Source organism: Poeciliopsis prolifica, unplaced genomic scaffold, assembly GCF_027474105.1.
Source record: "Poeciliopsis prolifica strain line A6 unplaced genomic scaffold, Auburn_PproV2 SCAFFOLD027, whole genome shotgun sequence".
NCBI classification, from domain to species: domain Eukaryota; kingdom Metazoa; phylum Chordata; class Actinopteri; order Cyprinodontiformes; family Poeciliidae; genus Poeciliopsis; species Poeciliopsis prolifica.
The window spans coordinates 3,600,082-3,625,777 of record NW_026562402.1 but is presented as its reverse complement, the minus strand read 5'-3'; the positions used below and the strand labels follow the sequence as shown (position 1 = coordinate 3,625,777).

At 39.0% G+C, this 25,696-nt stretch overlaps 1 protein-coding gene across 2 annotated transcripts in view; it reads left to right on the top strand.

The window, feature by feature from the left end:
- Positions 1 to 456: 456 nt before the first annotated feature.
- The window catches only part of plagl2 (pleiomorphic adenoma gene-like 2), a 46,198-nt gene continuing 20,958 nt past the window's right edge, over positions 457 to 25,696 (top strand). For both annotated transcript variants that reach the window (XM_055048592.1, XM_055048593.1), the window contains exon 1: positions 457 to 698. The gene's annotated coding sequence lies outside the window, so the exon portion shown is untranslated. The remainder of the gene's footprint in view (positions 699 to 25,696) is intronic.

Sequence of the window (25,696 nt, the reverse complement as noted above, 5' to 3'; positions counted from 1 at the left end):
TGATTCTTTCTCCGAACAACATCGCAAATAAGCTATTTATTACTGCAGCAAAAACTGTGATCAGTGAGCGGCAGCCATTTTGAATGTTTCGCGTTGGGATTGGTGACTTTCAATGTTTCGACATTATACACGTTTTATTCCAACTTAGAATGTGAGATGTCTTCTCCTGGAAGCAACTGTCAAAAACAATACCAAAAACTTTCAATATTAGACAAAAACCCTCAAGAAACAAAAGTATAGTTGGTTAAAAGGAGAAGGTGGAAGGAGCTCAGCTGCAGGTGTTTAAACTGGGTCACAAATTGCAGCGGGGAGGACTGGCAGCTGAAAACACCAGTACGTACATGCTGCTGTGACTGGTTCCAAAAAAAAAAAAAAAAAAAGTTTGTGAAAGTGGCCTGACGTCACACTCTCACAATGCTTACCGCCCCATAACTCCGCAGCAGCCTGAGAGGGAGGGCCAGGCGTACTGTCGGGCCTCGGATACAGAGCCGACCCAGTGGCGGATAATCAAAGTCTCCGACTCGCGGATCAAACGGGGGAAAACGGGAAGCGTGGGAGCGGCGGGACGTAGGAACCGCTGCGGCTGGACTGTACTCCGGACCGGAGGTGGACAGTGGGTGGGAGGGGGGCAGAAATGGAAGCTGAAGCTCACCGGGACTCCATGTGAATTTGACTAATGCGGTGCTGGAAAGTTTTCGGTGAGTAAACTTGCTCTCTCTCTCTTTCTCTCTGTCTGTCTCTCTCTCTCTCTTTCTCTCTCTCCTTCTTCTGTAAAATAGCAGACCGTCTTCATGCGTGCACGTGCGGGCTTTGAGGCAACTTTCCGGGCTGGAGGTGAACTTGCGCAGACTGACGTGCAGCAGGACCCTTGCGGACGGCCCGCATGATCCGATTCCCAAAACACTCGTTTCGCAGTTCCCCCCCCTTGGCAGCCTAAAATCAGTCTGCTGAGTTTGATTAACTCTAACGCTGCTTGCGCTCTGCTAAACCACGGTGCAGTTGCACGTTTAGTTGAGAATTATTATTATTGTTTATTTATTTATTTTTTGCGGTGAGTCGGAACCAATTTGGGAATCATTCTGAAGTGTGGCATGCCTGGCGCTGCAGAGGACAGGAGGAGGAGGGGGAGAACTGAACGTCCTGTTGTTTGTGTTGCTTTAGTCCAGAAGAGAAAACTTGGCTGAAAGTTGCGCTCTGACTGCAGCGGCCCGCAACATGCACTCGTTGTTATTTTTCCACATTTAATAATCATGTTGTTACGTCCGTAACGCTTGTGGCTCGTGCCTCCCCGATCGGATGTTTCGAAGAGAATCTTGCAAGAGAGTAAACAACAAGCAGGAGCCTTCTAAAAAAAAAAAAAAAAAAAAAAAAAAAAAAAAAAAAACAGAGGGGGTGGGAGGAGGAAGGGGTTGTTGGGTTCATAATGTGTGGACTCAGCTTGTGCACTTGTTACTGATAGCTGCTTTTGCCGCAGGGTTTGTTGTCACTTGAGTGTGAAAACGAGCAGAAAGAGTTGAAGTTTAAAGAAGCTGCTGTTCTGCGCTGCGCTCTTCCTCTCTGCCCCCCCATCCTCACCCCCTGGTTTTGCTGCTAGGATTTTTCTGTAGTTCATCAGAAGATCACCGATTACTGCAAACAGCATGAACTCGCTCTGAACTTTGGGTTATTTAAGGTGTTTTCATGACATCAGCTGCATTCACACATCCTGGGATTGTGCAGGAGAACAGACCTGCCCCCTCACATACCCAGACGTGGGTTGTTTTAATGCTCTGTTGCTTTTTAAATTTTTGTCATTTTATTAGGCATAATTTAAAAATAAATACATAAAAAAATAACTATCTACAAAAACTTTAGATCAACTTTTAAAGTGATGCTTTGATTCTACTTGAAATGTCATGCTTAATATTTGCGTTGCATAACACAAACTAAATCTATTAAGTCGATCATGAATTAAGATTTGGGTAGTTATTGCCTTGTTGGAAAGTATTTTCTTTTCTGAAGCACAATAGTTTGAAACAAATAGTTAAAATGTGTACATGGTATGTACATTATTTTTTATGGAAAAAAATGCACAGATTTTTTAAAACAAAAATATTAATTTAAAAGTTATTTAAATGACTGCGATTCACGCATTTATTACATTTTTTAAATAAAGAAATGAAGTGCAACAATGAACATTTTATGGAAAGACGCTGTAACTGTGTTAAAGTTTTTCACACCTCAGTATTTAGAGATTCTGCCAATGGCTCGGCCAGAAATCAGAATCAGACATATTTTCATTTAGTGATGGTTCAGCCAGACACAAGTGACCAGACTTTTATTTTCTTCATTTTCCCCAATTCATTAATTATATCAAAACAAAGAACTTCTATCATATTTAGCTATAAACTCATTAATCAAAAGTGTTTGATTTTCCTTTTTTTTAGTTGAATAAAATAGAAAAAAAAAAACATACAAATGTACAGGCCTGTTGCAATAAGCAATAATTAAATTAATCTCACGATAAATTAAAAAGAGTTCAATCATTTCCATTTGTATGATTTATTGTTTTTCTTTGTTCACGTAAATGTCTTCAGTCTTTTGACCTTTATTTGAAGGACAGCTTTGTTTACAGAAACTTCAGAGAATTAATTTTATTTCTTGTTTCTGTTATTTTTTTACATGTTTGACCAAAATAGTCAACCTATGATTTTTGTCCTTTTCAAAAACCATAGGAGTAGAAAAACATTGGTTTTTCTACTCCTAATTGCGCTGACTGAACAAATTAAAGTTGTGTTGTTTTTGCATGTTTGACCAAGCTTGTGTTTCTATTGGTGTATGCAAGTGTGCTGCACTGGTGCAGCGCTATGAAAGAAATTTGTAATGGAGTAACATTTATGACTGTTTTAAAAAAAACAAAAAACGTTTAAGGTCAATCCAGCACTGTTTTTCTGTATTGGATCGGTCTCTGCCGATACTAAACCTCTGATATTTATATCAGTATTGGAAATGCATCCTTTGTAAAAACTGGAGGTTGGGAACCCATCAACTTATGCTGTCAAACTGTATTGAATTACTTTGGCAGATGATTGAGTGACAATGTGCCAGGTGGATGCAGTGTTTTTTGCATTTTCTTTCTAAAATCAGCAGCATGGAGTCTCCCATATGAGAAACATTTAGTGCCACCATTTAAGGTAATTTTCAGATAGGAATATAATTTAAAGTCAAAGTCATCCTCTCTTCCCCCTTGCAGCTTCCAGTATACCATCAAAGCCTCTGGCTACATAATAAGGAAATGGAAGTGAGTTTGTCATGAGAGACAATGGCTTTCGGTGCAAGTTGAGACCCATGTGTTGACGTTTGTCCCTCTCTCACCACAAACACCCACCAGTTGGTGATGGATCTGCCCCGCAGCGATTTTGGAGGCTTCTTTTCTTAGAGCGTTTTGTGTGAGGTAGCACTTGTTGTTGTTGTGGTGGTTTCTGACGCGCTGACAAATGGATGTGGTTTTGTGTGCGTGTTTAAAAGTTTAAGTGTGACTTTGTGAATTTAATAAGTGAAAGCTATCTCGACCGTCCCCTTAGAAGTCCTAATCTCCAGCATGTCTAGTGGATCAGTTTGCTCTGAGGATTAAAAGGACAAAGCAAGTTTTCATCTCTTTCGATGTTTTCCGTGTCGTTATAGAATGCTGGATGATATTCAGTGTTTTTCTGCTCTCCCGACTCTTGTATTTCTGCCTGCGTGGAGTCGGCTTCTTCTCGTCAACTTCTATGGCTTGTTTTACATTACTTCCGTGCCCCTGTGGTTGGGAGTCAGCACGTTTCACGTTAGTATGCTCACACACACCACGTAGTCCTGTTAGGGAGATATGTGCATTTTTCTTTTCCCAGTATGTCCCGGTATGTATGCGTATGAGAGAGAGAGAGACTAAGAGAGCAGTTTCAGAGTCTGGGGGAGGTCTTCTCCTCGTCAAATCCCCCCACAATTCCTTGCACCTCTGCAGGCTGCAGCGGTGGCAGCAGCAGCAACGGTGGCGGCGGCTGCAACAGCAGGCTGATTTCCATGAGAAAAGACCATCAGTTGGGTTAATGGGAGGGATTGCTCTTCCAGGGAGCAAATGGTGGTTAATAACCAGGGAAGAATCGGAAAAGCTCTGATCCCTTTCTTTGTACTTCTTCACCTTATGGAGGGAATGGAAGGGATGGGGCTGCGGTGTGCAGGGGAAGGCATGGTGAGGGAGCAAGGGACACTGGGTTCATACCAGAATGGATGTTGCTCACTGAAGAAGCTCGGACTATTTGTTATTTTCTCCAGACAGCGGCAAGCTGAGAGCAAGAGAACTGCCATAGAATATGGGCCATTCCTGCACAAGTTACGCATGCAGGGCTTTTGTACTTTTTTGTTGTTGTTGTTGCATACTCCTATACAGATGGGAGGGATTTGTGTATGAATGTTCTGTGCTGTTGGACAAAGAGGCAACAAGATTTATGTGTTTGTAGTAGGTCTATAACAAAACACATTCAGAATCTCACAATATTAAACTATCACAATATTTCTCGTTGAGGTACAAGGATCTCGTGAACACTCGCGGTCACAATGCCTTTGCCTGAAGAGTTGCTAAGAGAAGATGGCCCTACTACATACACTTAAATGTTTGGCAAGTTTTTGAGTTCACAGATGGAACTATCAGTGTAACAGAGTGAAAAACAGGACAGAAAAAATGTGCAAGTACTCCAAAAAGAGGCAGAAAGCATTGCCATAACAACCTTTGGACTGATGTCTGAGGGTATGCTAAGCTACATAAGCATCACATTATGTCACTATCAACTGGGAAATGCATAGTGAAAGAACTGTCCCAAGGTCTGAAAAGATGAAAACAAGACAGAAAATGAAATACCAGTTTGTTGAATTTGTGGCAAAGTCTGTGAAAAATGCAGAATAAAAGTGTTTTTGAAGCATAAATTTGATCTTTGACGCTTTCTTGAATGTAACATTAAAATCTCAGCCAGCCTCAAGGGAGCGTGAAAAGTCTTCTGTAAAATTGAGGAAGTCATGTTGAAGTTTTTCTATCAACCTTTTCTAATGTGATACTTCAAAATGCACATAAGAAATATTGATGGAAACACAGTTAGCGACTGGTCTTTCCTCAAACCTTAGGGTGTGTAAGGCGCTGCAGTTTCTGTGCACTGTTTGTCAGCTGGCTGAAGAAAGGCTGTTTGGAAATAGTTCCAGCTGCTAAAAACACAAACAGTCATGTGTGGTAACTAATGATGCATTGCTCTTTATTAAGTTTCATAATTTTAAACTTACAGATAGCAGAGCTATCGGCAGCTTGTCTGTCTATACCCAAACATGGGAACAACATTTGTAACATTATTGTCACCGTGGGAAACATTAGTGTTTCTTTTCTTTTTTCTTTTAAGGTGAAGTTGGAATAATTGTTGGTTTTCAGTTTTGAAGATACAGTTAGATAAATGGTTTTCAGTCCTGTACCACAGGACCACCTGACCTGTGTGTTTTATGTGTAGCATGCTGAGGAACCAATTCAATCATATGAATCAGGAGGTCTGGAGAAGAGATGCATGACAAAAGAAAAAGGAATGCAAGCACTGAGGACCAGAAATGAGAACCACTGACATTACTTTAATTATTGCTTTTATTTTTTTGTGCAAACATTGTGAAACCAAAGTGATCTTACCCAGGAATCTCATATGAACCCAAGCCTAGATATGTTTTTTATGCAAGTGTGAAAACTTTCCAAAAATAAAATGAACTGAATTAAACAAGACACACTGACCTCAGGGGTAGGTGATAAGAAATATCACGTTATTTTGTGGAAGTATTTAGGGATGCACGTTATATCGGCTCCAACATCTGCACGGGCCAATATTAGTATCGGTCCGATAAATAAAACTGGGCTGATTTAAACAACCGATATTTGTTTCTATATTGTTACTGTTTGTTTCCTTTCTCCAAACGACAGTGAAAAATCTATATTTTCAAATATCACTTATTGATATCAACTCCAATTTTCATAACAGCGCATCCTCAGTACTGTTGTGATAATGATAAGTGACAGTAGGAACTATTTATTTTTTTATGCTGTGACTGAAGGACACAGCAATCATCGCCCCTCAACCACAAAATGTGCTCTTGAGAAAAATAACCCTTTGTGATGCATTCTTTAGGACACCAGTCACATAAAAGTGTGATTTGTATCACTGACCTGCATACAGTAACTGCATCTAATCATATTTTCAAATTTATTGATATTTATTGTAACCTCTATTGAGCAAGAGTAGAGGAAAATAGTAAAAATAACAATCCTAATAATGTGGACAATTTTAAGGGGTTTAAAACATTAATTGGAATTTAATGTGACAACGACAAATCAAAATATTCTAAGAAACTTGTCGGAATAAATAGTAAGTGGCACGTTAAATGCGTACCCCTGCGTGACCTATAAAGAAAACTTAAGATATAGGAAATGATAACATTTATAGCTTATTCCTTGGTTGGATTTGAACCTTTTTTTCAGTGAAACCTGGTAAACATGTGTAACAGGCGGCACCACTAGGGGTCGCACTCCCCGCAGCTTGAGGCTCCAAAGTAAAAGAAACTTTGGCAAATACACCTACAGATTGTGATACAGTTGACTCCCACCTATTACTTATTTATTTTTTAGAAAATAATGTGCTGTAGGTAACGGCAGCCACTCTAGTCACTCCTCGGTAACTTTATTTGTCTTATTTAACTTATGTACCTTTGTTTAAACTATATATGGAAACAGCGGGTCTGTACGCAAGAGTCAACTCTTATGGGTATTCAAGAAAAGAGTTGTTGGCCCTCAGGAGGAGCCAGCAACTCTTCTGGGATGGCGTGCTGGTGGTACTTCCCAGAAGGAGGTATTGAGGCTGCAAGGTTGGAGCTAAGCTTAAGACCAGGCTCGCCGAGAACCAGAGGCATTTTAAACCATCACTTCTTCCGTGATCATGGGGAACGTCAACTCACTGCACAATAAGATGGATGAGATGTCCGTGTTGGAGAATCAGCGGACGTATCGTGAGTGCAGCCTAGTTAACTGACAGCATACCGGACGCTACCGTTGCTCTGCACGGATTTACAACGGTCAGAGCTGATAGGGACCCGAAGGCATGTGGAAACAGCAGAGGTGGCGGTTTGATCATCTACGTGAACAACTGTTGGTGTTACCCTGGCCATGTCACAATGAAGATAGAGCTGTGTTGCCCTGATCTGGGGCTGTTGCCTGTCCCTACGACCTTCCCCAGGAGTTCAGTCATGTGATCTCCATTTATGTTTACATCCCTCCAAGGGTGGAGCTGGCTGCTGTCTGTCAAAAGATACAAAGTGTCACAGTACAACTTCAGTTGGAACATCCTGAAGCCCTCATAATAATATCTGGAGATTTTGATTATGTCATCCTGGATTCCACTCTGGCTGCTTTTCACCAGGTTGTCAATTGTCCCTCCAGGAAAAACAGGATAATTGATTTATTGTACACCAATGTGAAAGATGGACATGCGGCTTTTACCCTTCCCCCATTGGGCAAGTCAGACCACAACCTGGTGTACATACAGCCCCAGTACAACCCCTGGTCCATCAGAAGATGCACTCCTGAAGCAGAGACTGTTTCAACATCACAAACTGGGATGTTCTGCTGGGAGCTCATGGTAAGGATGACTCACTGTCTCACAGATTATCTTAATTTCTGTGTAGACGTGGTCCCTCCCCCCACCACCAAGACTGTTCGATGTTACCCAAATAATAAACCATGGGTGACACAAGGAGTAAAGAGTGTCCTCAACCTGAAGAAGGCAGCTTTCAGGACAAAAGATAAGGACAAGATAAAGGCTGTACAAAGGGAGGTGAAAGACTGAAAGACTACTACAGCAGGAAGGTGGAGCAGAAGCTGAGGCAAAACTGCTTAAGTGACGTCTGGAAGGGTTTCAGAACCATTAAAGGGCACAAAGCTCAGACTAACACATAGAGAGCAAGCAGAGAGAGAGAGCTAATAAACTGAATAACCTTTCCAATAGATTTAGCTATTCACCCACCACTATTCCTATTTCTACTCTGCCCCAGTGCTCTACACCAGTGCATCCTCGTCCTTGCTGACAGGTGCAGTCATTCCAGCATCATGGCACCCTCGCCCTACCTCTATCCTATACCAGCCCTCTGACCCAACCCTCTTTTCCAAGGCAGCCTAGGAGACGCTCTCCTCTCTTTCCCTCCACACAGCCTCCTCCACATTTTACAGCTGATTAGCTGAGGGCAGAACTGAGGAAGCTTCGACCCTGAAAAGCTGCAGGACCTAACAGAATATCCCCTCAGATTCTCAAGATCTGTGCTACCGAGCTCAGGGAACCATGACGAAGAATCTTCAACCTAAGCCTGCAAATTGGGAGTGTGCCCACTCTCTGGAAGACATCCTGCATCATCCCTGCCCCTGAGAAGTTTTCAGTGAGTGGTAGCACTGACATCACATCTGATGAAGACTCTGGAGAGGCTCTTCCTCTAACACCTCAGAATGCAGGTAAAGGATGCTGAAGACCCCCTGGAGGTTGCCTACAGGGCAGAGGTTGGCGTGGAGAATGCCATTATCCACCTCCTACATTGAGCCCACTCACACCTTTGTCGTCTCTCTAGCAGCAGTGGCAGGAAGGAGAGCATTACAGAAAGTTGAGGCTATTATGAACACTGTCATCAACAGTGTGCAGAGAACCTGCGTTCTCCCAAGAACGCAGGTTCAGTGGGAGACAGCTTCTTCCAAAGTGCAGGACCAACAGACTGAGGAACTCCTTTGTCCCTCGTGCAATGAAACTCTTCAACTTCTCACTCGAGTTTGGTAGGAGGGCTAACAGGAGTACAATAGAAGCAGAGGGATTATAGGATCGGGCTGTTAATGGAAAAAATTATATTTTCATTTAAGTATTGACGTATTGTTTGATGTGTTGGTACTGTGTGGAAGACTGAACTACAATTTCCCTGAGGCTAAATCCCAAGGAGATGAGTAAAGTATGTCTGTCTGTTTATTCGTTTATTTACCTATTTGCAGATTTTTCTTAATTTGAGAGAATGAATTGAAGCTGCTAGTGACCCAGCCAATCATCCGCAATCAAAGGAAACTTAACGTCAGAACGAAGGGAAAGGATATGCAGGAATTTGCGTGGAATTGGTCAAAATTTAATGCTATGTGTTCAATCTTATTCCCCGGGTATTTCAAATGTTTCGAGCTACTCGAGCCTAAAACATCTCAAAGCTAAACATGCAGCAGCACAGATGTCGTCAACACTAATGTCAGCGTCCACAGTCCACTTTTCTAAAGTTCCATGAATGTTCAGGGCTTCCTGAAAAACAACAACCTAAATAATAGATGAAAAAAACAACAATTATGCTTGTTGTTGAGTTCATCTGTCTATTTACTCAGTAATTTAGCAGGAAAAGGGGTTTTTGAATTGAAAATGTCACTTATTTTGTTGGTATATCACGTTTGGTTAAAATGGGATTAATTGAATTCAGATCCTGCAATTAAGTCAATTAAAAAATTTTCATTAAGCGTTTGGCATTGGAACAAATGTGAAACATGTAGGACTTTACTTGTGGATGGTGGCTGGTGGTGTTTTCCTCAGGAGTGACGAGTTGAAAACAAATCAAAACACCAAAAGAAAATAAAAGATGAACTCTAAAATCAATTGTCAAAGAGGTTTTGTTTTATATCTGATTCCTTTATAACTCAATAAACCTTCAAACTAACCTCGTTATTGGTTGTATCTTGCTCTCTAAGACACAGAGGAGGTATTAAAAGCTGAGATGGGCGGGGCTCCAGTATGACAGTCTGCATTTTCGCAGCTGGAAGTGTTTCGAAACACCTGAATTTGTCTGTCCTGAAAGCAAGAGAATCTTAAGGGTTTTTTTCCAACAATTTGCCAGTGAAACTGCACAAAAAATTGCAAATATAATCACAATTAACTTATTATTATATTTTCACCCAAAGCAGAGAGACAGAGAAACTGCCATCTCTCAGGCGATTTCTCTTGCACCTGATTAAAAGGAATTGAAACCGTAGAAACTGTATGACAGGAAATTGTTTGTGGTTTTGAGAATGCAACATTTTTTAAAACTCAGTTATACTTACATGTGAAACTTGTAAGTATAACTTACAAGTTTTTTTCTGCTCCACCAATCTTATCTTCCTCTACAGAGTTCTGACAATTCGCCACTGTTCCCTTTTGCTCCATTGTGAGAGAGGGCTGACTGACTGGCCCACCCACCAGGTCACATCTGCACATGCACGGTTAACGATAGTCACTACACTGTTGCCAGCATAGCCACTTTTCAGACCAAAAGAATCGGTATGAGTCGAAGGTTCAGGCTTTTTAAAGATCGGCGATCAGCCAGAAAACTGCAGTTGGTGAGCCCTTGTGTAGTTTATTTATTAAAATCATAATTTAGCCTTCAAAAGAATCTATAAAGCAAACCAGTATTTTATTTTTCTCTGGCCAACTTGTTTTTTGAAATATGTGATTAAACAGCTCCATATCATTTGTTTTGCATAAAATTGCAATTTTATAAGTTGGTAAAATTAAATAACCAGAAATCCCTATATGTACTTATTCATGGTTCAGTATTCATGGATATTTCTGTGAAACATAACTCTTCTTTTTTTTTTTGTGGAAAACCTTGGCTATTTGCAGTTTTTATTTTTTTTTTTATTTTTTGCAGATCCAATCTAAAATATTGAAAAAGGAAGCATGTGAAGCTAAAATACCTGAGCGCTATGTTTCTTGACACTCTGTCAGCCATATGTCTGCAAAGCAGCCAATCCAGCACAGCCTTTTATGTACCATAGATTTTAGCTTCCGCGCTAGTGCTAACATGGTTTCCATTGTGTGTATTAACGTGTATTTAAGGTAAATTTAGTGTTTGAACGATTAAAACTGGCACTGTTTTAGATGGGGTCTCAAGTCCTTCTGGATTTTAGCCATTCGTGGTGTCTTTAATGGGGAGGGGGTTCATTAAAAATTGGCTCCTTCTGTTATGAAACAGTCAGTAAATTGCCTTTGCAAGTGTATTTCAGCTATTGGCTGCCGGCTCTATTTCCTTACCCTCATGAATAGCGAGGGTCCGTTGAACATCCGAGTAAATAGAGCAGTATGTATTTCCAGCATGAAGCTGTCAGCCGTGACAGATCGAGGACTGATGCTGATTGAAAACAGACATCTGAATGTGTGTGTAGCATACTCACACACAGTCTCACACTGATATTTCCTGGGCTAATTAAACTATAAATAACTCCACAATTTGATAGTTTTATGCAGACATGTACGGTTCTTTAGCACAGGCGCACATTTCCTGGGTTTGCTTCCTGATGGCTTATGCAGCGTGCGAGGCAGAAATAGTAAGGAGACGCTACGCGCTGGAACCACACACCGCCACTTTTCCCTGCGGATCCTTTTCTAGGAAGAACAGGGCAGCTGCGGCTTTGTAGAATCTCCATCCATCCTTTCATTAACCGATAGGCTACCCACGATTCACACACGGGGAAACACACCCCCTTTTTTCCATGCTTGGTTTCCTGTCACTCCATCCTTCCATTTATTTACCACTTCATTTCTCTTTTTCTTTTGCACCTATGTGTTTCCTTTACTCTGTCCAACTGTACCCCTCTGCTTAGGCTTTCATCCATCCCTCTCTTCCAGTTTATAGCCCCTAGGCCATTTCCGCCAGGCTGTCTGCTGCTGATTTATTAATAGGCTTTTCTCTGCGCGGTAAACATGGCTTTGGTTTAACAGACCGACTCTCGACACTGACGGACTGGTACCTGACCTCACACACTCACTGACCTCGGGATACAGGAAGGTCTGCTGGTGTTAAAGCGGACGGGGAAAAAATCGGCAGCAGAAGTAATTTGCAGTAATTGGTCGAATCTTTGGCCATCTATTTCACAAGGGAGGCTAAGAAGTAGAGTATGCTTCCCCCATTTGGTCTAAACTGAGCAACAGAAATAATTATTAATTTATTCCCAGTCATGATTAGTTTCATACAGTTGATGGAAATTGTGTGATTATTTATGTAGTGTGTTGTTCTCTCATATGAGGTAATTTGAATGTTTTTAAGTATTAAATATTTACTAGTTTATTTATTGTTTATGTTTTCAGTCATACCAGCATCGATATGCTTTTGATTGACAGGTTTAATGTTTTTACCTCCTTTGGTTGAACCAGGAGAATTAAGTGCCACGCCCTCTCGCTAAATATTAATTGTTGTGTGTTGTTGTGTTTCTTGTTTTTTTTTTTTTTTGTGACTTGCTGTGCATCAGTTGCCCCTTGGGATGTAGATAAAGATCTACCCATCGATTCCCGTTTATGACCTGTAAGATATGCCAAACTACTTCAGATTTACTTTGACTGAGACGTTAAATATTCCTGGGTACGTTTGTTTACTAAGGCCTGACTTCTTTTAGTCAGAAGGACAGGTTTCCTCAGATTTTGCTCGACTTTAACTAAATACTAAATACAAATGTGCATGAGTTCAAAGAAAAACCTCCCAACATTTACTTTCAGGGAGTAAACTCACAGCCTGGTTTTTAGTGTTTTGGTCTGAATGACGCATCAAGAAGAAAACTGCTCAGACGGCGTCCAGTTTACAGCTTGAAGCCGATGCCTTTAAATAACTCGGGTTTGTGGCGAAATGCGTTCCATGTGTCCGCGTGCGACATTTCCCACGTTATTTGTGTGCGCTCTTCAATTCAGGCTGTAGTAATTGATTAAGTTTTTCCTTACCTCGATGATTTATTAGCAGTAATGCATCTCAATAACACTCATATTACTGGTTTAAGCAAACTAATTCTAATGTGGGTTAATTTTAGAATTTGTGGCATTTAATAGTCTCATCATAAGAATTAGTTTTGTGTATAAACCATGTCTTTTCAATGGTTTTAATATCCTGTGAAGCATGAATTAGACCTTTCTATTGACTGTTAAACTACAATAAAAAAATAGCTTTTAGTTTTTATGATGTACAACATAACAATAACAATAGAAGTGCATTGAGAAGAATAAGATATTTTGTCTTATACTCATTATTAATGCACTGATCCATGGTAAAACAAAGGAAGGCTAATTATCTAAGAAGCAAACACTTAGGTGCAACACTACTTGAATATTGGCAAGCAGCCAATCCAGAAACACCTTTTATTTTCCTTGGCGCTGATTGGTTGCACCCTCAAGAGCATAGATAAAAATGACCGCAGATGCTAGCTTCTGTGGTAGTGCTAAAATGATTTCCACTGTGCTTATTAATGCATGTTAAGGTATATTTTATGTTTGAACTATCAGAATACAGAGTTGTGGGCAGCTTTCTGCCTTCCACTCCGTGGGCAGATCTCAAGTTTTTGGGGATTTTAGCTGTATTCACAGACGGCCGTGACCCATGACTGCAGCAAATCGTGGCTCGCCAATACAAAACTTCTTGTATTGATTGCACACGGATCTCAGGTTATTTCTAATGAGTCACTGAGACAAAAGAAGCCATACCTTCCTTTGTTTATGGATTCAGTTTAACTTTTGAGTTTCCTAAATATGAATTTGTTACCTCTGCTGTAAAGTGCAATAAATATTGTCCACATAAACACTGACAAGCTAACGTAATAAACCATTAAAGTAGTTTTAAATGGTTGCAGAGTTTTTAGATTTATTTATTTAGAAATGTGCAAATTATCAAAAAGAAATGCCAATATGTATTTGTCCTTTAAATGTAACTAATAAACAACATGAACTAAGGTTAGCTTGGATTTTAATAACTTGCACCATGTGCTTTTGGAGATATGAAATATTAAATTTAACCTTGTTATAGGCAGATACAACATCTTGAATTACCTGGATCAGCATCAGGGTCAAACAAATCTGGATTGGGACATCCTGAAAGTGTAACACAGGATCAGATAATATGCTTAGCAGATGGTGTCAAAGCATTCTCAGATGTCTCATAGCAGAAAAGGGTAAGATTATTTTTTTATTTTGAAACAGAAGCACCTTACAGCTGCAGTCGAATAACGTAACCTTGCACGACAAACTTGGACGGTATTTCTGACAATCAGCATCCTGACAGAGAGCTGGAACAAAAGCAGAGGAAGAAGCCATTAAATTTAGCGCTTGTAAAATGGAGCATTGTCCTTGACTGAGGATGATCGCTCATCGTTCTATGCATAAAAAGCTCCTATTGCCAGCGAGTTCTGTTAACATACATTTGAGAAGGTGCTAAAAAAATCCCTGTTCTTCTTGATCATTTAACAAACCACATTCCATGTGCAATTTTACGGGATCTCATTAAATCCAATTAGAGATCATAAGATTCTTCTTCTTGCCAGTGTCCTAGTGGATTAAAATGCAGGTTAGCATCTGTAGAGCTACTCTACAGTTCACATCAATTTATTTTGTTTCTAGAAATGCAAATAAAACGCTCCACCGAATCATTGGTAAGTATCTTGTATTTGAAATCAACAGGTAGGATGGTGTAGGACAGGAGCAGATGATGTTCTTCTCAGAAACCTGACTAAGCTAATTATTTTCGTACAGCAGGCTTGGCTGTTGTAGTTTAACAGCAAACATTAGCGGTGGGCTGGCTTCGGCTAACTTGCTAATAACAGCGCTAACATTTTGTCTTGCACTTTTGCTAGCTTAAAAGCAATTAGCGCACTTAGCTTCCGCTAAATAACTTCTTCTGGTGAAATGCTAAAGTGCTACTTGACTGTTTTGTAAACTTTTAGTTGAAAAAAGTTAAACATACCTGTTGAAGTTTAGGTTATCAGCTATTAAGAACTTGTAGATGTTTATATTCATCTTATTAGTTTGACGGGGTGACAGCTGTTCACGCAGCACTTCTGTTTCCTCGTCTCACATTCTCTTTCTTTTTTATTTCAAACAAGAAACCCCCAGCAAAAAAAGGCAACTAACTTATTCAATGTTTATCGCATTATCAGTGATAGTAATTGAATGCAGAAGTGATTTAAAGCTTGGCAGAGCCTCTGGTTAGGCGTCAGACCAGCAGGGTTTGGATTCTCTGTAAGGCTTCATTGCAACCGCAGCAGCAGAAGCATCATGTCTCAAGAAAATATTTTTGTTGTTGTTTTTAAGCTGCTTGATCGTCTTTCTGAAGCTGTGTCGTGCGCTGGATTAAAATGTCTGGAAGCATTTAGATCCATGTGTCACTGATTAGCGCTGTGGCTGCATGTGTTCATCTTATTTGTCATTGTTTATTTGTGTTTAAATTAGACAAGTCCATACATAGTAAATACAGGTAAAATGTACATAAGTACATTACATTTTAACAATTAAGTTACATGGAAATTTTAACTGACAGGTTTGATTAAACTTATTATTTTTCCATTTACTGTTATGACTGAACTGAGGCCTATTGTTTATTTCAAAACCAATCTCATCATATTAGTCATTTTGACTATTCAGGTTTTTATTTTGTAAATAAATAAATACTAAGGACTTTGCTTGATTTATTTTAGCCATGCTAACGGTGACACATTAAACATATACCTCTAAAAATTCAAAATCTTTGTTTAAATTTTTAGTGGTACGCAACAAATGTGAAAGCTTAATGTAAAAATTAAAATATAAAATAAATTGAATTGATTTAATTTCTTTTTGGTAAGAAAAAAAAAAAACGGATTAATCAAAGAATGAGTTGCTGCACGTCTCTTCCAGATTGGACTCCGATTGTCAATCAGTTAAATTTTCAAGTCTGAGTTAAACCTTTCAATGTCACAGTGTTTTTTTTTTTTGTTTTGTTTTGTTTTTTACTTAATAATAATAATATATATTTTTTTTGTTTTACATTTTACTTGTCGGAATTTTCTGGGCACTTTTAATTTACAGTGAGGGTTAGAAGCAGTGAAACCGGGCCCACACTAGGCCACCTGAAGGTTTTGGGCCTTTTTGTTCTGAAACAAATTCTCACGTCGCCTTAAGATGGTTGTCAGCAAAGAATTTACTGAAATAAATTTTTTTTCACTATTGTAAACAATAATTATTATTGTGAGGAATTGTGTGAATTTTTTCGGTTGATTCAACAATCTAAAAAAGTCTGTAGTATTGTTATATAAAAATAATGACATTAAATCTGTTAAACAAAAGAATAAAATGACAAGGAATTTGTGCAAAAAACAAATCTTGTATCAAATGTAAAAAGTCTACCAAATATTTTTCAATTTTTAACTATATTTTTAATTTTTTTTTACATGTTCCATATGTTAGATATGTGATTACTAAAGTACTTCTTATGATTGATGGAAAGCTATTTAATTTTCTTTTACCCATTGAACTGGATTTTGGGTCATAATTTAAAGATTTGACAGCGCGTCAACTGAAGTGGTTGTTTTCTGGTTTGGATCACTTTTTCAGAAAAACTAATAAGCTATTCATAATATTTAACATCTTATTTTACCTTTCAAAGATTAGAACATTTTATTCCAGTTTTTTAAAGGAGGTATGTTAAACGCTTTTGCTTTTGTGGAACAATGAGGAACCTTAATGTGCTTGGCAGTAAACTAATTGTACAATTTTATGAATTTTAAGCATTATAGTCAGAAAATAAGCAGAATAAACATTCATTAAGAATAAATATTAAGAATTTTTGAGTAGACATTTTGCTGAAATGAAATGAAAGGAAAGAACAAAAGAAGAACAAAAGAACAAAAGTTCAAATATTGATTTTTTTTTTGCAGAGATCTTCCTCTGAAGACTTTGAATAACTAATATTACCGAGCGATTATTTGTTCCTTAGTCAGTTTTTTATGTTTCTTTTGCTTCCCGAATGATTTTAATTTTTTGTTTTTTCATTTTTAATATTCTTAAACAAATATTAAATGTTACAGAAAAACCCCCTAATGGTAGAGGTTTGAAACCTTTCCTTTAGGGCTCACTTTATAGAAAACAATTTAATGTTGCTTTGAATTTGAAACATAAACCTACATTAATTATGGAAAATAATTAATTATTGCAATTTTATTTTGAGCACATTGCTGACATCTGAAGATATTGTCAGGTAGATGTGTTAAAAGAATGAAAGTTTGCTTCCAGAAGATCTGCATGTTACTCTCAACAAACGTTGACGGATCAAATCGTTCCCCATTTCCTGAAGCCTCCATTTATTGTAGATTTTTTTTGAAAAACAGTTTTTGTCTTTTTTTTTTTTTCTGAGGACAGTGAGAACTGTCCAAAATATGCAGCAGCAGGCCTGTGTCCATGATTATCAGCATTCCTGCTCACATGCGAAGCTTTTGACGGGAACCCCAGAGGAAGTGTTGCGGTGCGCCGGTATCGTGCGCTGCGACGGAGGAATGCACCAGTGGCGGAAAGCTACGAAGGCAGAAAGACAGAAAGCTGAATCACTGCCGTTACGGCACGTGACTGTACGCGGAGCTGTGTGCGCTGTGATATCTGGAACATGGACTCAGTATGTTAGTGTGAGTTTAGAGGTCTTATGATTCACCGGATGGGGTAAAACTTGATCTGTGCGGTTCGTAAGAAACCGACCCTGACTCACATACTTTCTCCTCTGTCTCTGTCTTCCTTCCTCTGTGTTGCACACACACGCACACACACACACGCACATTTAGCTGGAGTTTTAACAAATCCCAAACGGGTAAAAAGGTGACCGGAGAGAAACCACCCCCAGAATAGTGTCAGTCTCTCATGACACATCCATTGGCTCTCAGAGATCTCTGCTCTCTGAATGAGACCAAAGTTGGAAACGATGTTCGAAAGAAAATCATGACATGCATGGCGACATCCCAGCATGCTTCAGGATTGCTAAATATTCCTGCATGCGTGGTTGCTTCATTGTTATGGTTAGGCTTTAGCATCGCACCAACTGGTTACCATCAGCGGCTTAAGAAATAATGAAGTGCTTAAACCACTGTGACCACGGTAACTGTAAACCGCAACCATGGAGAGCTCAAAATAAGCACAAGTTGAATTGCAGGGAAATCAGAGGTTTTGGACATAAAACTGTTTCAGAGCTGAGAAAAAAAAATGGAAATACAGAAAGAACCAAAATCTGGAAGGCAAACATAAGGGCTTTACTTGGGCAATAGACGCAAGAGAAATGTTTATTCCATCATTTTGACATTTTACTGAGTCCTTGATTATGAAACCATTGGGTTTGGCAGGATTAGTCACTGTTGTGTCTGATTTGATCAAAATTTCAGATAGGATTATTATTAGGAGTTCACTGATAATTTGGACAGATTTTCTTAAATTTGGGCGTTTGACCGGTACTTCTGTATGAAGCCAATCTTATCTTATGTAATTAACAATCAAAAGAAGTTTAACAACTCAGTGACACTGATGTTATATTTAGTGACTTTTAAGCCAAAAAGAAAAAATATGTATCGCTTAAATCGGAATTGGCAGGTCAGGCTTTTTAAACATCAGTGACTGGGCAGAAAACTCCAGTCGGTCCACCAGTATCACTCACTGCTTGGTCTCACTTCACTTTCATTGATATTCACAATCATTATTGACTCTAGGGAAAAATAATTCAATTGATCAGCAGACAAGCATGGTGATCGGCCAGAAAACTGATCTGCGAACGTACGGTTACAAGCATTCAGTGAAATCCTTGATGATAACACAGATATTAATTACAACAAAAACAAAAGTTTCAGATAAAAAAAGAGCTTAGACTAATTTATTCCTCTTCTGATGCTGTGTATTATTACAAATCTCTCAGATTGTTTCTTTTTAAAGCTCGAAATTAAGTCTAAAAATACATTTACCATTAAATGTTGTTCCAATGATTTAAAAAGCGGCAATCAATACTGGACTTTGTTTGTGGACTTGCACTTCACTTGAACTTAGAACTGGGAGATTTTTATGTTCTTCAGATTACCCAGTACTTTATTCATGCTTTTTTATATAAAATATATAAACCTTTTGTTTTTTCCTTCATTTTCAGTATTTTGCTTAGCATTACCATTGATGATGGTTTTGTTTAGTTTTTCTTTATTCCCATCATTGGAGTTTCAACTGTTTAGATTTGGTTTTAGGAGTACAACCTTGTGTTTGACGAAGTCAAGCAAATTGTTTTTTTTTTACTTTTAAACATTAATAAAGTGTCATAAATTCCACTGGGTTTAAGAAACCTTGAATTTACATGTTTATTGTTTTAAAAGGGCCCTGTAGTGACATTTATGGTTTTTATGAAGCTACAAAATATTTGAACGTGGTGCAAATTGATACCTCTGTTTGGGCCGAGGCAATTAGGCCAAGAAGACTGTGTATTTTTTTGTAGCACAGGTGTTGAGACTTAAGATAAATTAAAGTCAAGTTGGCTGTTTAATCCATTGGAAATTAAATCTAGTCTTTTCTTATGCATAGCATCAGATCAAGCACCACATGGTGATTGCAACAATAACAACCTAGAAATAAAACTCCACATCTTGCTCATTTTAAAGAACATGTTTATGTGCTCCAAACCCAGATCATTTTTTTGAGTTTGAAAATGAATTACCCAAATCTAAACTTCATATGAGTGATGGAAAATATTATCAGTATAATAAATAATTATAAAATAATTAAATTTCTTGAAATGTAGTACTGTTATCTGCAGCTTTTGCTTCTTCTGGCTGTTGAGCATCTAAATCTTTCTGCTGGCAAAATAATTGACATGTATTTTTCAATTCCATGAACGTAAGTTTTCAATTTCTTCAACAAAATCAAATTGAAAAGCCCGATTGATCTACAAGAACAACAATTTACAACTCAGTAATGCAACTGAACGATAACCCGTCTTTTCTGTTCTTGTCCTCTGTTCCATCTTTCATGAAGAAGGATAAACAAATGGACACATTCAGTTTTTCACGACGTAAAGATATGAAATAACGTCTTCGAAACAATCCTTTCTGTTGTAGAAAGCCTGCATCAAAACTTTCAGCACAGGGTTGTTTGCAATGATCTTTTAAAAAGAAAAGATCCGGGCACAATTCTTACATCCAAAGAACCTGTCACATCGTCATGTGTCTGTACACTTACTCGCTCTGTTTTTTTGACAGACTCCTCAATCCACCAATTACAGTGAAAACAAATGGAAAGGTGGATTTACAGGCTTGTAAAACAATTTACCAAGGAGCTGGTGTAGAGAAACAAGACTGATGTGTAAGCGGCAAAAAACGTCACTTTTACACGTCGGATTCTGTGTCTTGCTCTGATCACTATTGTTATAATCACTAAGCTAGAACAGGGGATGGTTGGAGAAGAATTTTTGGTGATGGTTGGCCACTAGGGTTAAAAAACAAGAAGTCAAACTGAAATAAAGAAGCACACACACAACGAAACCATAAAGAAAATTATCTATGACGTCCCTGTAAACAGAATTGCCGTACAAAAATACAAATCATCAGAATCAAAATTACTGAGCTCTTTCAACATATTGTTTATTGTGGTAGGCTTAATGTAAGCTAATAAAAGTGTAACATAAGACCAATTAAAGTTAACATGCAGAACGTAATTGTGACGTCCTAGCACAAACTGTATTGTCGGACAAAAACTTTCTGTTTTTGTCTTCTAACCTTTATCACCTATCGGGAAGCTGCTCCCCTTCTCTTTGCCTTTCATGTTTATCAGCGAACTTCATCTATTTTTGGCCCCTCACGGCTCTCGCTCTTCATGCTGCTTTCATCTGCCATGAGCGCCCTCTCTTCTCTCCACGTTCCTATTTTTTTTTTTCCGAAGCATACTTCTCCTTCTCATTATTTTCTTCAGCTACACTCCTCTGTGTCATTCTCCTGTCTGAGCTTTGAAACCCCCCCTCTTTCACTCTCTCTCTTTTTCTCTCTCCCTCTCTCTCTTCCTCCCTCCCCCCCTTCATCCATGACCACGTACCAAATTTAACCCCTCACCCACTCCGGTGCATTCCACCAGCTTCATAAACACACGTGGTACCAAACATGAAACGACCCTTCCTCCGCTCTCCTCCTCTCTCCTCGCATATCTCCATCTACTCTCCACCCTTCTCCCTCATCCCTCTCTCTCTCTCTCTCTCTCTCTCTCTCTCTCTGTGAACGGCAACAACAAGTTGGAAAAATGAAAGTGGGGTGACAACTGCGAGTCCCCCTCTCTGCATCCCCTCCAGGGCCAGTGTGAAGTTTTCAGTTTGATTGAAGGCCTCTTTTCTGTGGTGTGCGGTGTGAAAGCTGTCCTAATTGAATGATAAAGTGCCCCGAGATGGAGTCCAGTGAATAGCCAACAATGGCCAGCCTGTGTGTGGTAGAGGGATTTTGGTTCACATCCAGCCTCTGCCTCTCCGCTCCGAGAGGGGGCCTATTATAACGCTCTCTGCTGGACCCGATCACGTGACGCTGCCTTCCTTGCCCCCCTCCCGTGCTCCTGCCCCTCGCCCCCTCTGCTCCCCGTGCTGCGTCCCCCCGCCCCAGTGCGGGCTAGCCAATCCCTTCTCGCCATCACCTTCTCTTTATGTGCCAGTTTGGTTGGATGGGCTCATTTAGCCAGTGAGTGACTCTCAGAAGTAGCAATCTCTGTTTGTGCCTGTGTTATACAACAGGTGTCAAAAAAAAGCCAACAAAAAACAAAATGTGAAATTCCTAAGCTTGGAAATGGTTCAGTCAGCTGTTTTACTTTTCTCAAAGAAATGACGCAAAACTCATTTGCTTGTTTTACTCCTGCGTATTCTGGCTTTGTAATTTCAAAACGGAAATGTATAAAATGTTTGTAGCATGTTTGTATTTGCAGCCGCAGTTTGTAACTGATACAAAAATATGATTTTCCCACGATCTGTCATCGTGTCTAGGCAGCGTGATATGAGTGAGAGATAGTTGGTGAAAATATATCGAGCACTTCCTTCCCAGTGCTACTGTTGCTTGCAAAAGTCCACTGCTCCCTCTCCAAAACAACCAATCAGAGCCAGGAGGAGGGTCTTGTGCTAATGGCGGAGATACACCTTCCTCTTACTGGAAAACCGTTTATCCAGTGTCATCGGTGGCCATGCTAACTAGCCTGGCATTCGTGGCAGGTTACGTTCTGGTGGGGTGGATGTGGTTGACAGCACTCAGACACTCCTGGTCTGATTGGTTGTTTTTGACTGAGTGGTGTATCGCTACACTTAGCACTGGGTGCACTGGGAGACGGAAAAGCTCTACTTTTTTTATAGATTATTTGTGTTATACTGTCACATCATATGATTTTAACATTTGTTAAAATGATCATTTTAACAAATACATAAAAAAAAACATTTTGTTTTGTAAAAGCTTTAATGGACATTCCCTTTTTAATAGTAAAGGAACACATTCTACAATTAGGCTGTAATTTCCATTTATAAAGCAAATATACACTCAAGCCTAATTCTACAAATGAATCAAATGGGCACAAATTTCTTCAAGGGAAAAACGTGTTTGTGACTAAAAATGCGCTGATGAGAATTTGGTGAACAAATCTTATTTGACTTCAGTGGTAAAATTTCAGCCCTCGAGCTTTCTTGCCGATTTGATGATACAAATTTGGATTTATTGCGACAAAAATAGATTTCCATCGGTGATGTTTGAATGTCACAGAACAAGCTGTATTGTCAGAATTATTTCATTATTGTCTCCACGACTGGTCCTGTGAGTGTATTTGCTAATGTCAAGAAATTAGAAAGGTGGACCTAACTCCACCTTCGAGACACAGCTCCTCCTCAGAGCTGCAGTTTTTTAGGCTTCTGAACTTAAGCCTCACAGAGCAGCTTCTCCCCCATTCAGCTCCTACAGACTATCCAGCAGCAATTAGCAAATACCTGGTGGAACTGTCCATCTGCTGAGCTCAAAATATGAGCTACGTCTCAGTGCAATGCCTGTAAAAACATTGTTAAAGGGTTACTAGAGGAGCCATGTTGTGGTGACTTCCTGAAGGTGGAGTGTCAGAAAGCGACAGGTGTTAAATTACAAAGTAAAATTTATTTCAAGTCATAGTCTATATATAAAACTTTTTAGAACCTGAAATGAACATAGTTGCTTCATTGTTGCCATTGAAAATGGCGTCATGTGCCTGAAACCCTTCCAAGTTTTCACCATATCACCTCTGTACCAATTAGTACTTTTGCATCTGATTCTGAGATATTTGACACTGAGGGCTTCCTGGGCCATTTACCTGTGAAGACAAAGAACATCTTCTCTTTTCAGGCCAAATAAAATTCAGCACCATTCTATATTCATAGTTTTTACCAAATTGCAAATTACTTTTTTTTTTTGTCCTGTGTTCAACTGCAGTATGCAGCAGCAACACACATGCAGGACAATCTGGTAACCATTTAACTCTCTGACTGAAACCTAAACCTTACAGAGAGAAGGACAGTGCAGACCCTCCTCCTCTCCGCCACCCCAAATACACTTCCCATACACACATACAGATTTTAAAGCAAGAGGTAGTGAGGTGGAAGACCCCCCTCTGGCACATCCCATTCATTCAGTTGAGTGTGTTTTTATCACCGGGGTCTGGAAGAAAGAAAACTGAAAGTGTTGTGTTAACATGTGAAAATAAATAACTAGTCCAACTTGTTTATGGAAGTCATTTGAATGCCATGCTTAACCATATTGCTGTGCAGTAGTAAGATAAATATGAAACTAAGACAACCAGATAGTCAATTCAGTCTGTGCATCGCTCCTCTTACTATAGGACAGTGGTTCCCAAAGATTTTCTCGGCTCCCCTATGGATTACCATAACCCCCGCCCCCAACTGGGCACACACATCGTTCAACCAGACCTAAACCTGCACACATATTTTGTTTTCAAACTCCACTGAAGTTCATTTTGCACTTCAGGTTGCAACAAAACACACTACAAACCATGTTTACAGTGAAACACTTTAGTGTAGCTGTTTTTTGGATTTTTTTTTTTTTTTTTTTTTTGACCCCTTCTGCAATGGCGCTGCACCCCCTCAGGGGGCGTGCCCCACACTTTGGGAAGCACTGCCATGGGACATTATGTCCATGATCAGACAGGTGATTATATGCGCCGTTTTGCATCAGGAACTGTCTTCTGCCTTGATCCTGGTGAGGTTTATCCATAGCGAAGTGCTCCATCATACGCCCAGATTTAGTTTGTGTAGTTACCTGGTGTTTGCCACAGTGTAGTAAGGGGAATATCAGAGCGGTGTGTTATATTTTACACATTGTTTCTGTATTAGTCATGGCAAAAATGTTTTCTAGGAGAAACAAACTGAAACACAACTCTCACTTGTGGATTCAGACCTACTTGGTATTTAAATAGAGATATGATGCCTGCCCAAGTTAAAGAGAAGGAATCTTATGTGGCTGCCTTTATTATTCAAAAACAGTGGGTCAAAAACAAAGAGGCGTATGGCACTGATTCTTTTTTCAGCACGTTTGCTAACTTTGAAAACATTGGTGCACTTGGCTTCCCCTTGAGAATTTACAGATAAGTTCTGAAGTGCTAATTTACTTGGCCTTTTTTAACTTAGTTTAAGTTTGGTTGTTGATTATTACAAATTTTTAGATGTTTATTATGCTCTTATTTTGGTGAAGACTGTTTATGCAGCAGTTCTGTTTCCTCTGATCATGTTTTCTTTTTTTTTTTTTTTAGCAATAACTTTATTTAAAACAAGAAACAGACAGGACCAAAATAAAACTTAAGACAATAAAGAACAAGATATAAACATAAATACAATATCTAAGAACACATAATTAAAATGTCAAAATTAAATGGGTTTTAGTCCTCAAAATACATTTTGAATTGTGTGATAGCAGAGCTGTTCATGATCAGTGCTTCAGACCCAACTAACATTTTTGTATGACCCTTCAGCTTCCAGGAAATTCACATTTACAGATAAACTCTAAAGTGCTGTTTTATAAACTTTTATTTGAGTAAAGTTTGACATTTGTTTTGAATTTTTGGTCGTTAACTGTCAACCATTCTTAAAGTAGTTAGACGTTTATATTCATGCTCTTATGGTGAAGCGGATGAAGACGGTCAACGCAGCAATTCTGCTTCTCCTCACGCTCCGTCTTTTTTCCACTAAAAAAAACTTCATTTTGAACAAGAAACATGCAAGAACAAACTAAACCAGGGAGTGGAAAACAAGATATAAACAGAAATACAATATCTAAGGGCATTACTGAACATGTGAATTGTACAAATCTGTGCTAGAAAGTTGTAGTTTTGAGAACTTAGCCTTTGCTTGTGTGTTAGCCAAACTTTTTATGACCAATGCGTTGGAGTTAAGCGTTGCCTGCCACTGTGAACCCATTTCCCACACCTCATCGTATTGGTTTGAGTGTCTCTTATTTTGGTTTTAAACTTTTATTACAATTAAATCTTCACTCTGAATATTCAGGTTATAATTTTGTTAGTGCTTTATTTTCTTTGAATAAAAATCTGCAGAGCACAAAAACAAACCAGAAGTACATTTACATTAACCTGAACGGCTCCAATTGATTTTGAAACATTTTTAATGCATTACTTAATTTTGCAATGAGAAACATGAGTCAAAATTAAGTTTGATGAGGATAAGTGTAAAATAATTTATTTTTTTGGTTGCGAAGGATGCCAGATGTTTTTCTGCTCTAAATGACTGGATTATGGATATTTCAGACGAAACTTTAAAATACAGGGCAATCACATACATTTCAGAAAAACTGCCATCATGGTCGTACTGAATAATGGGAGTATCTGTC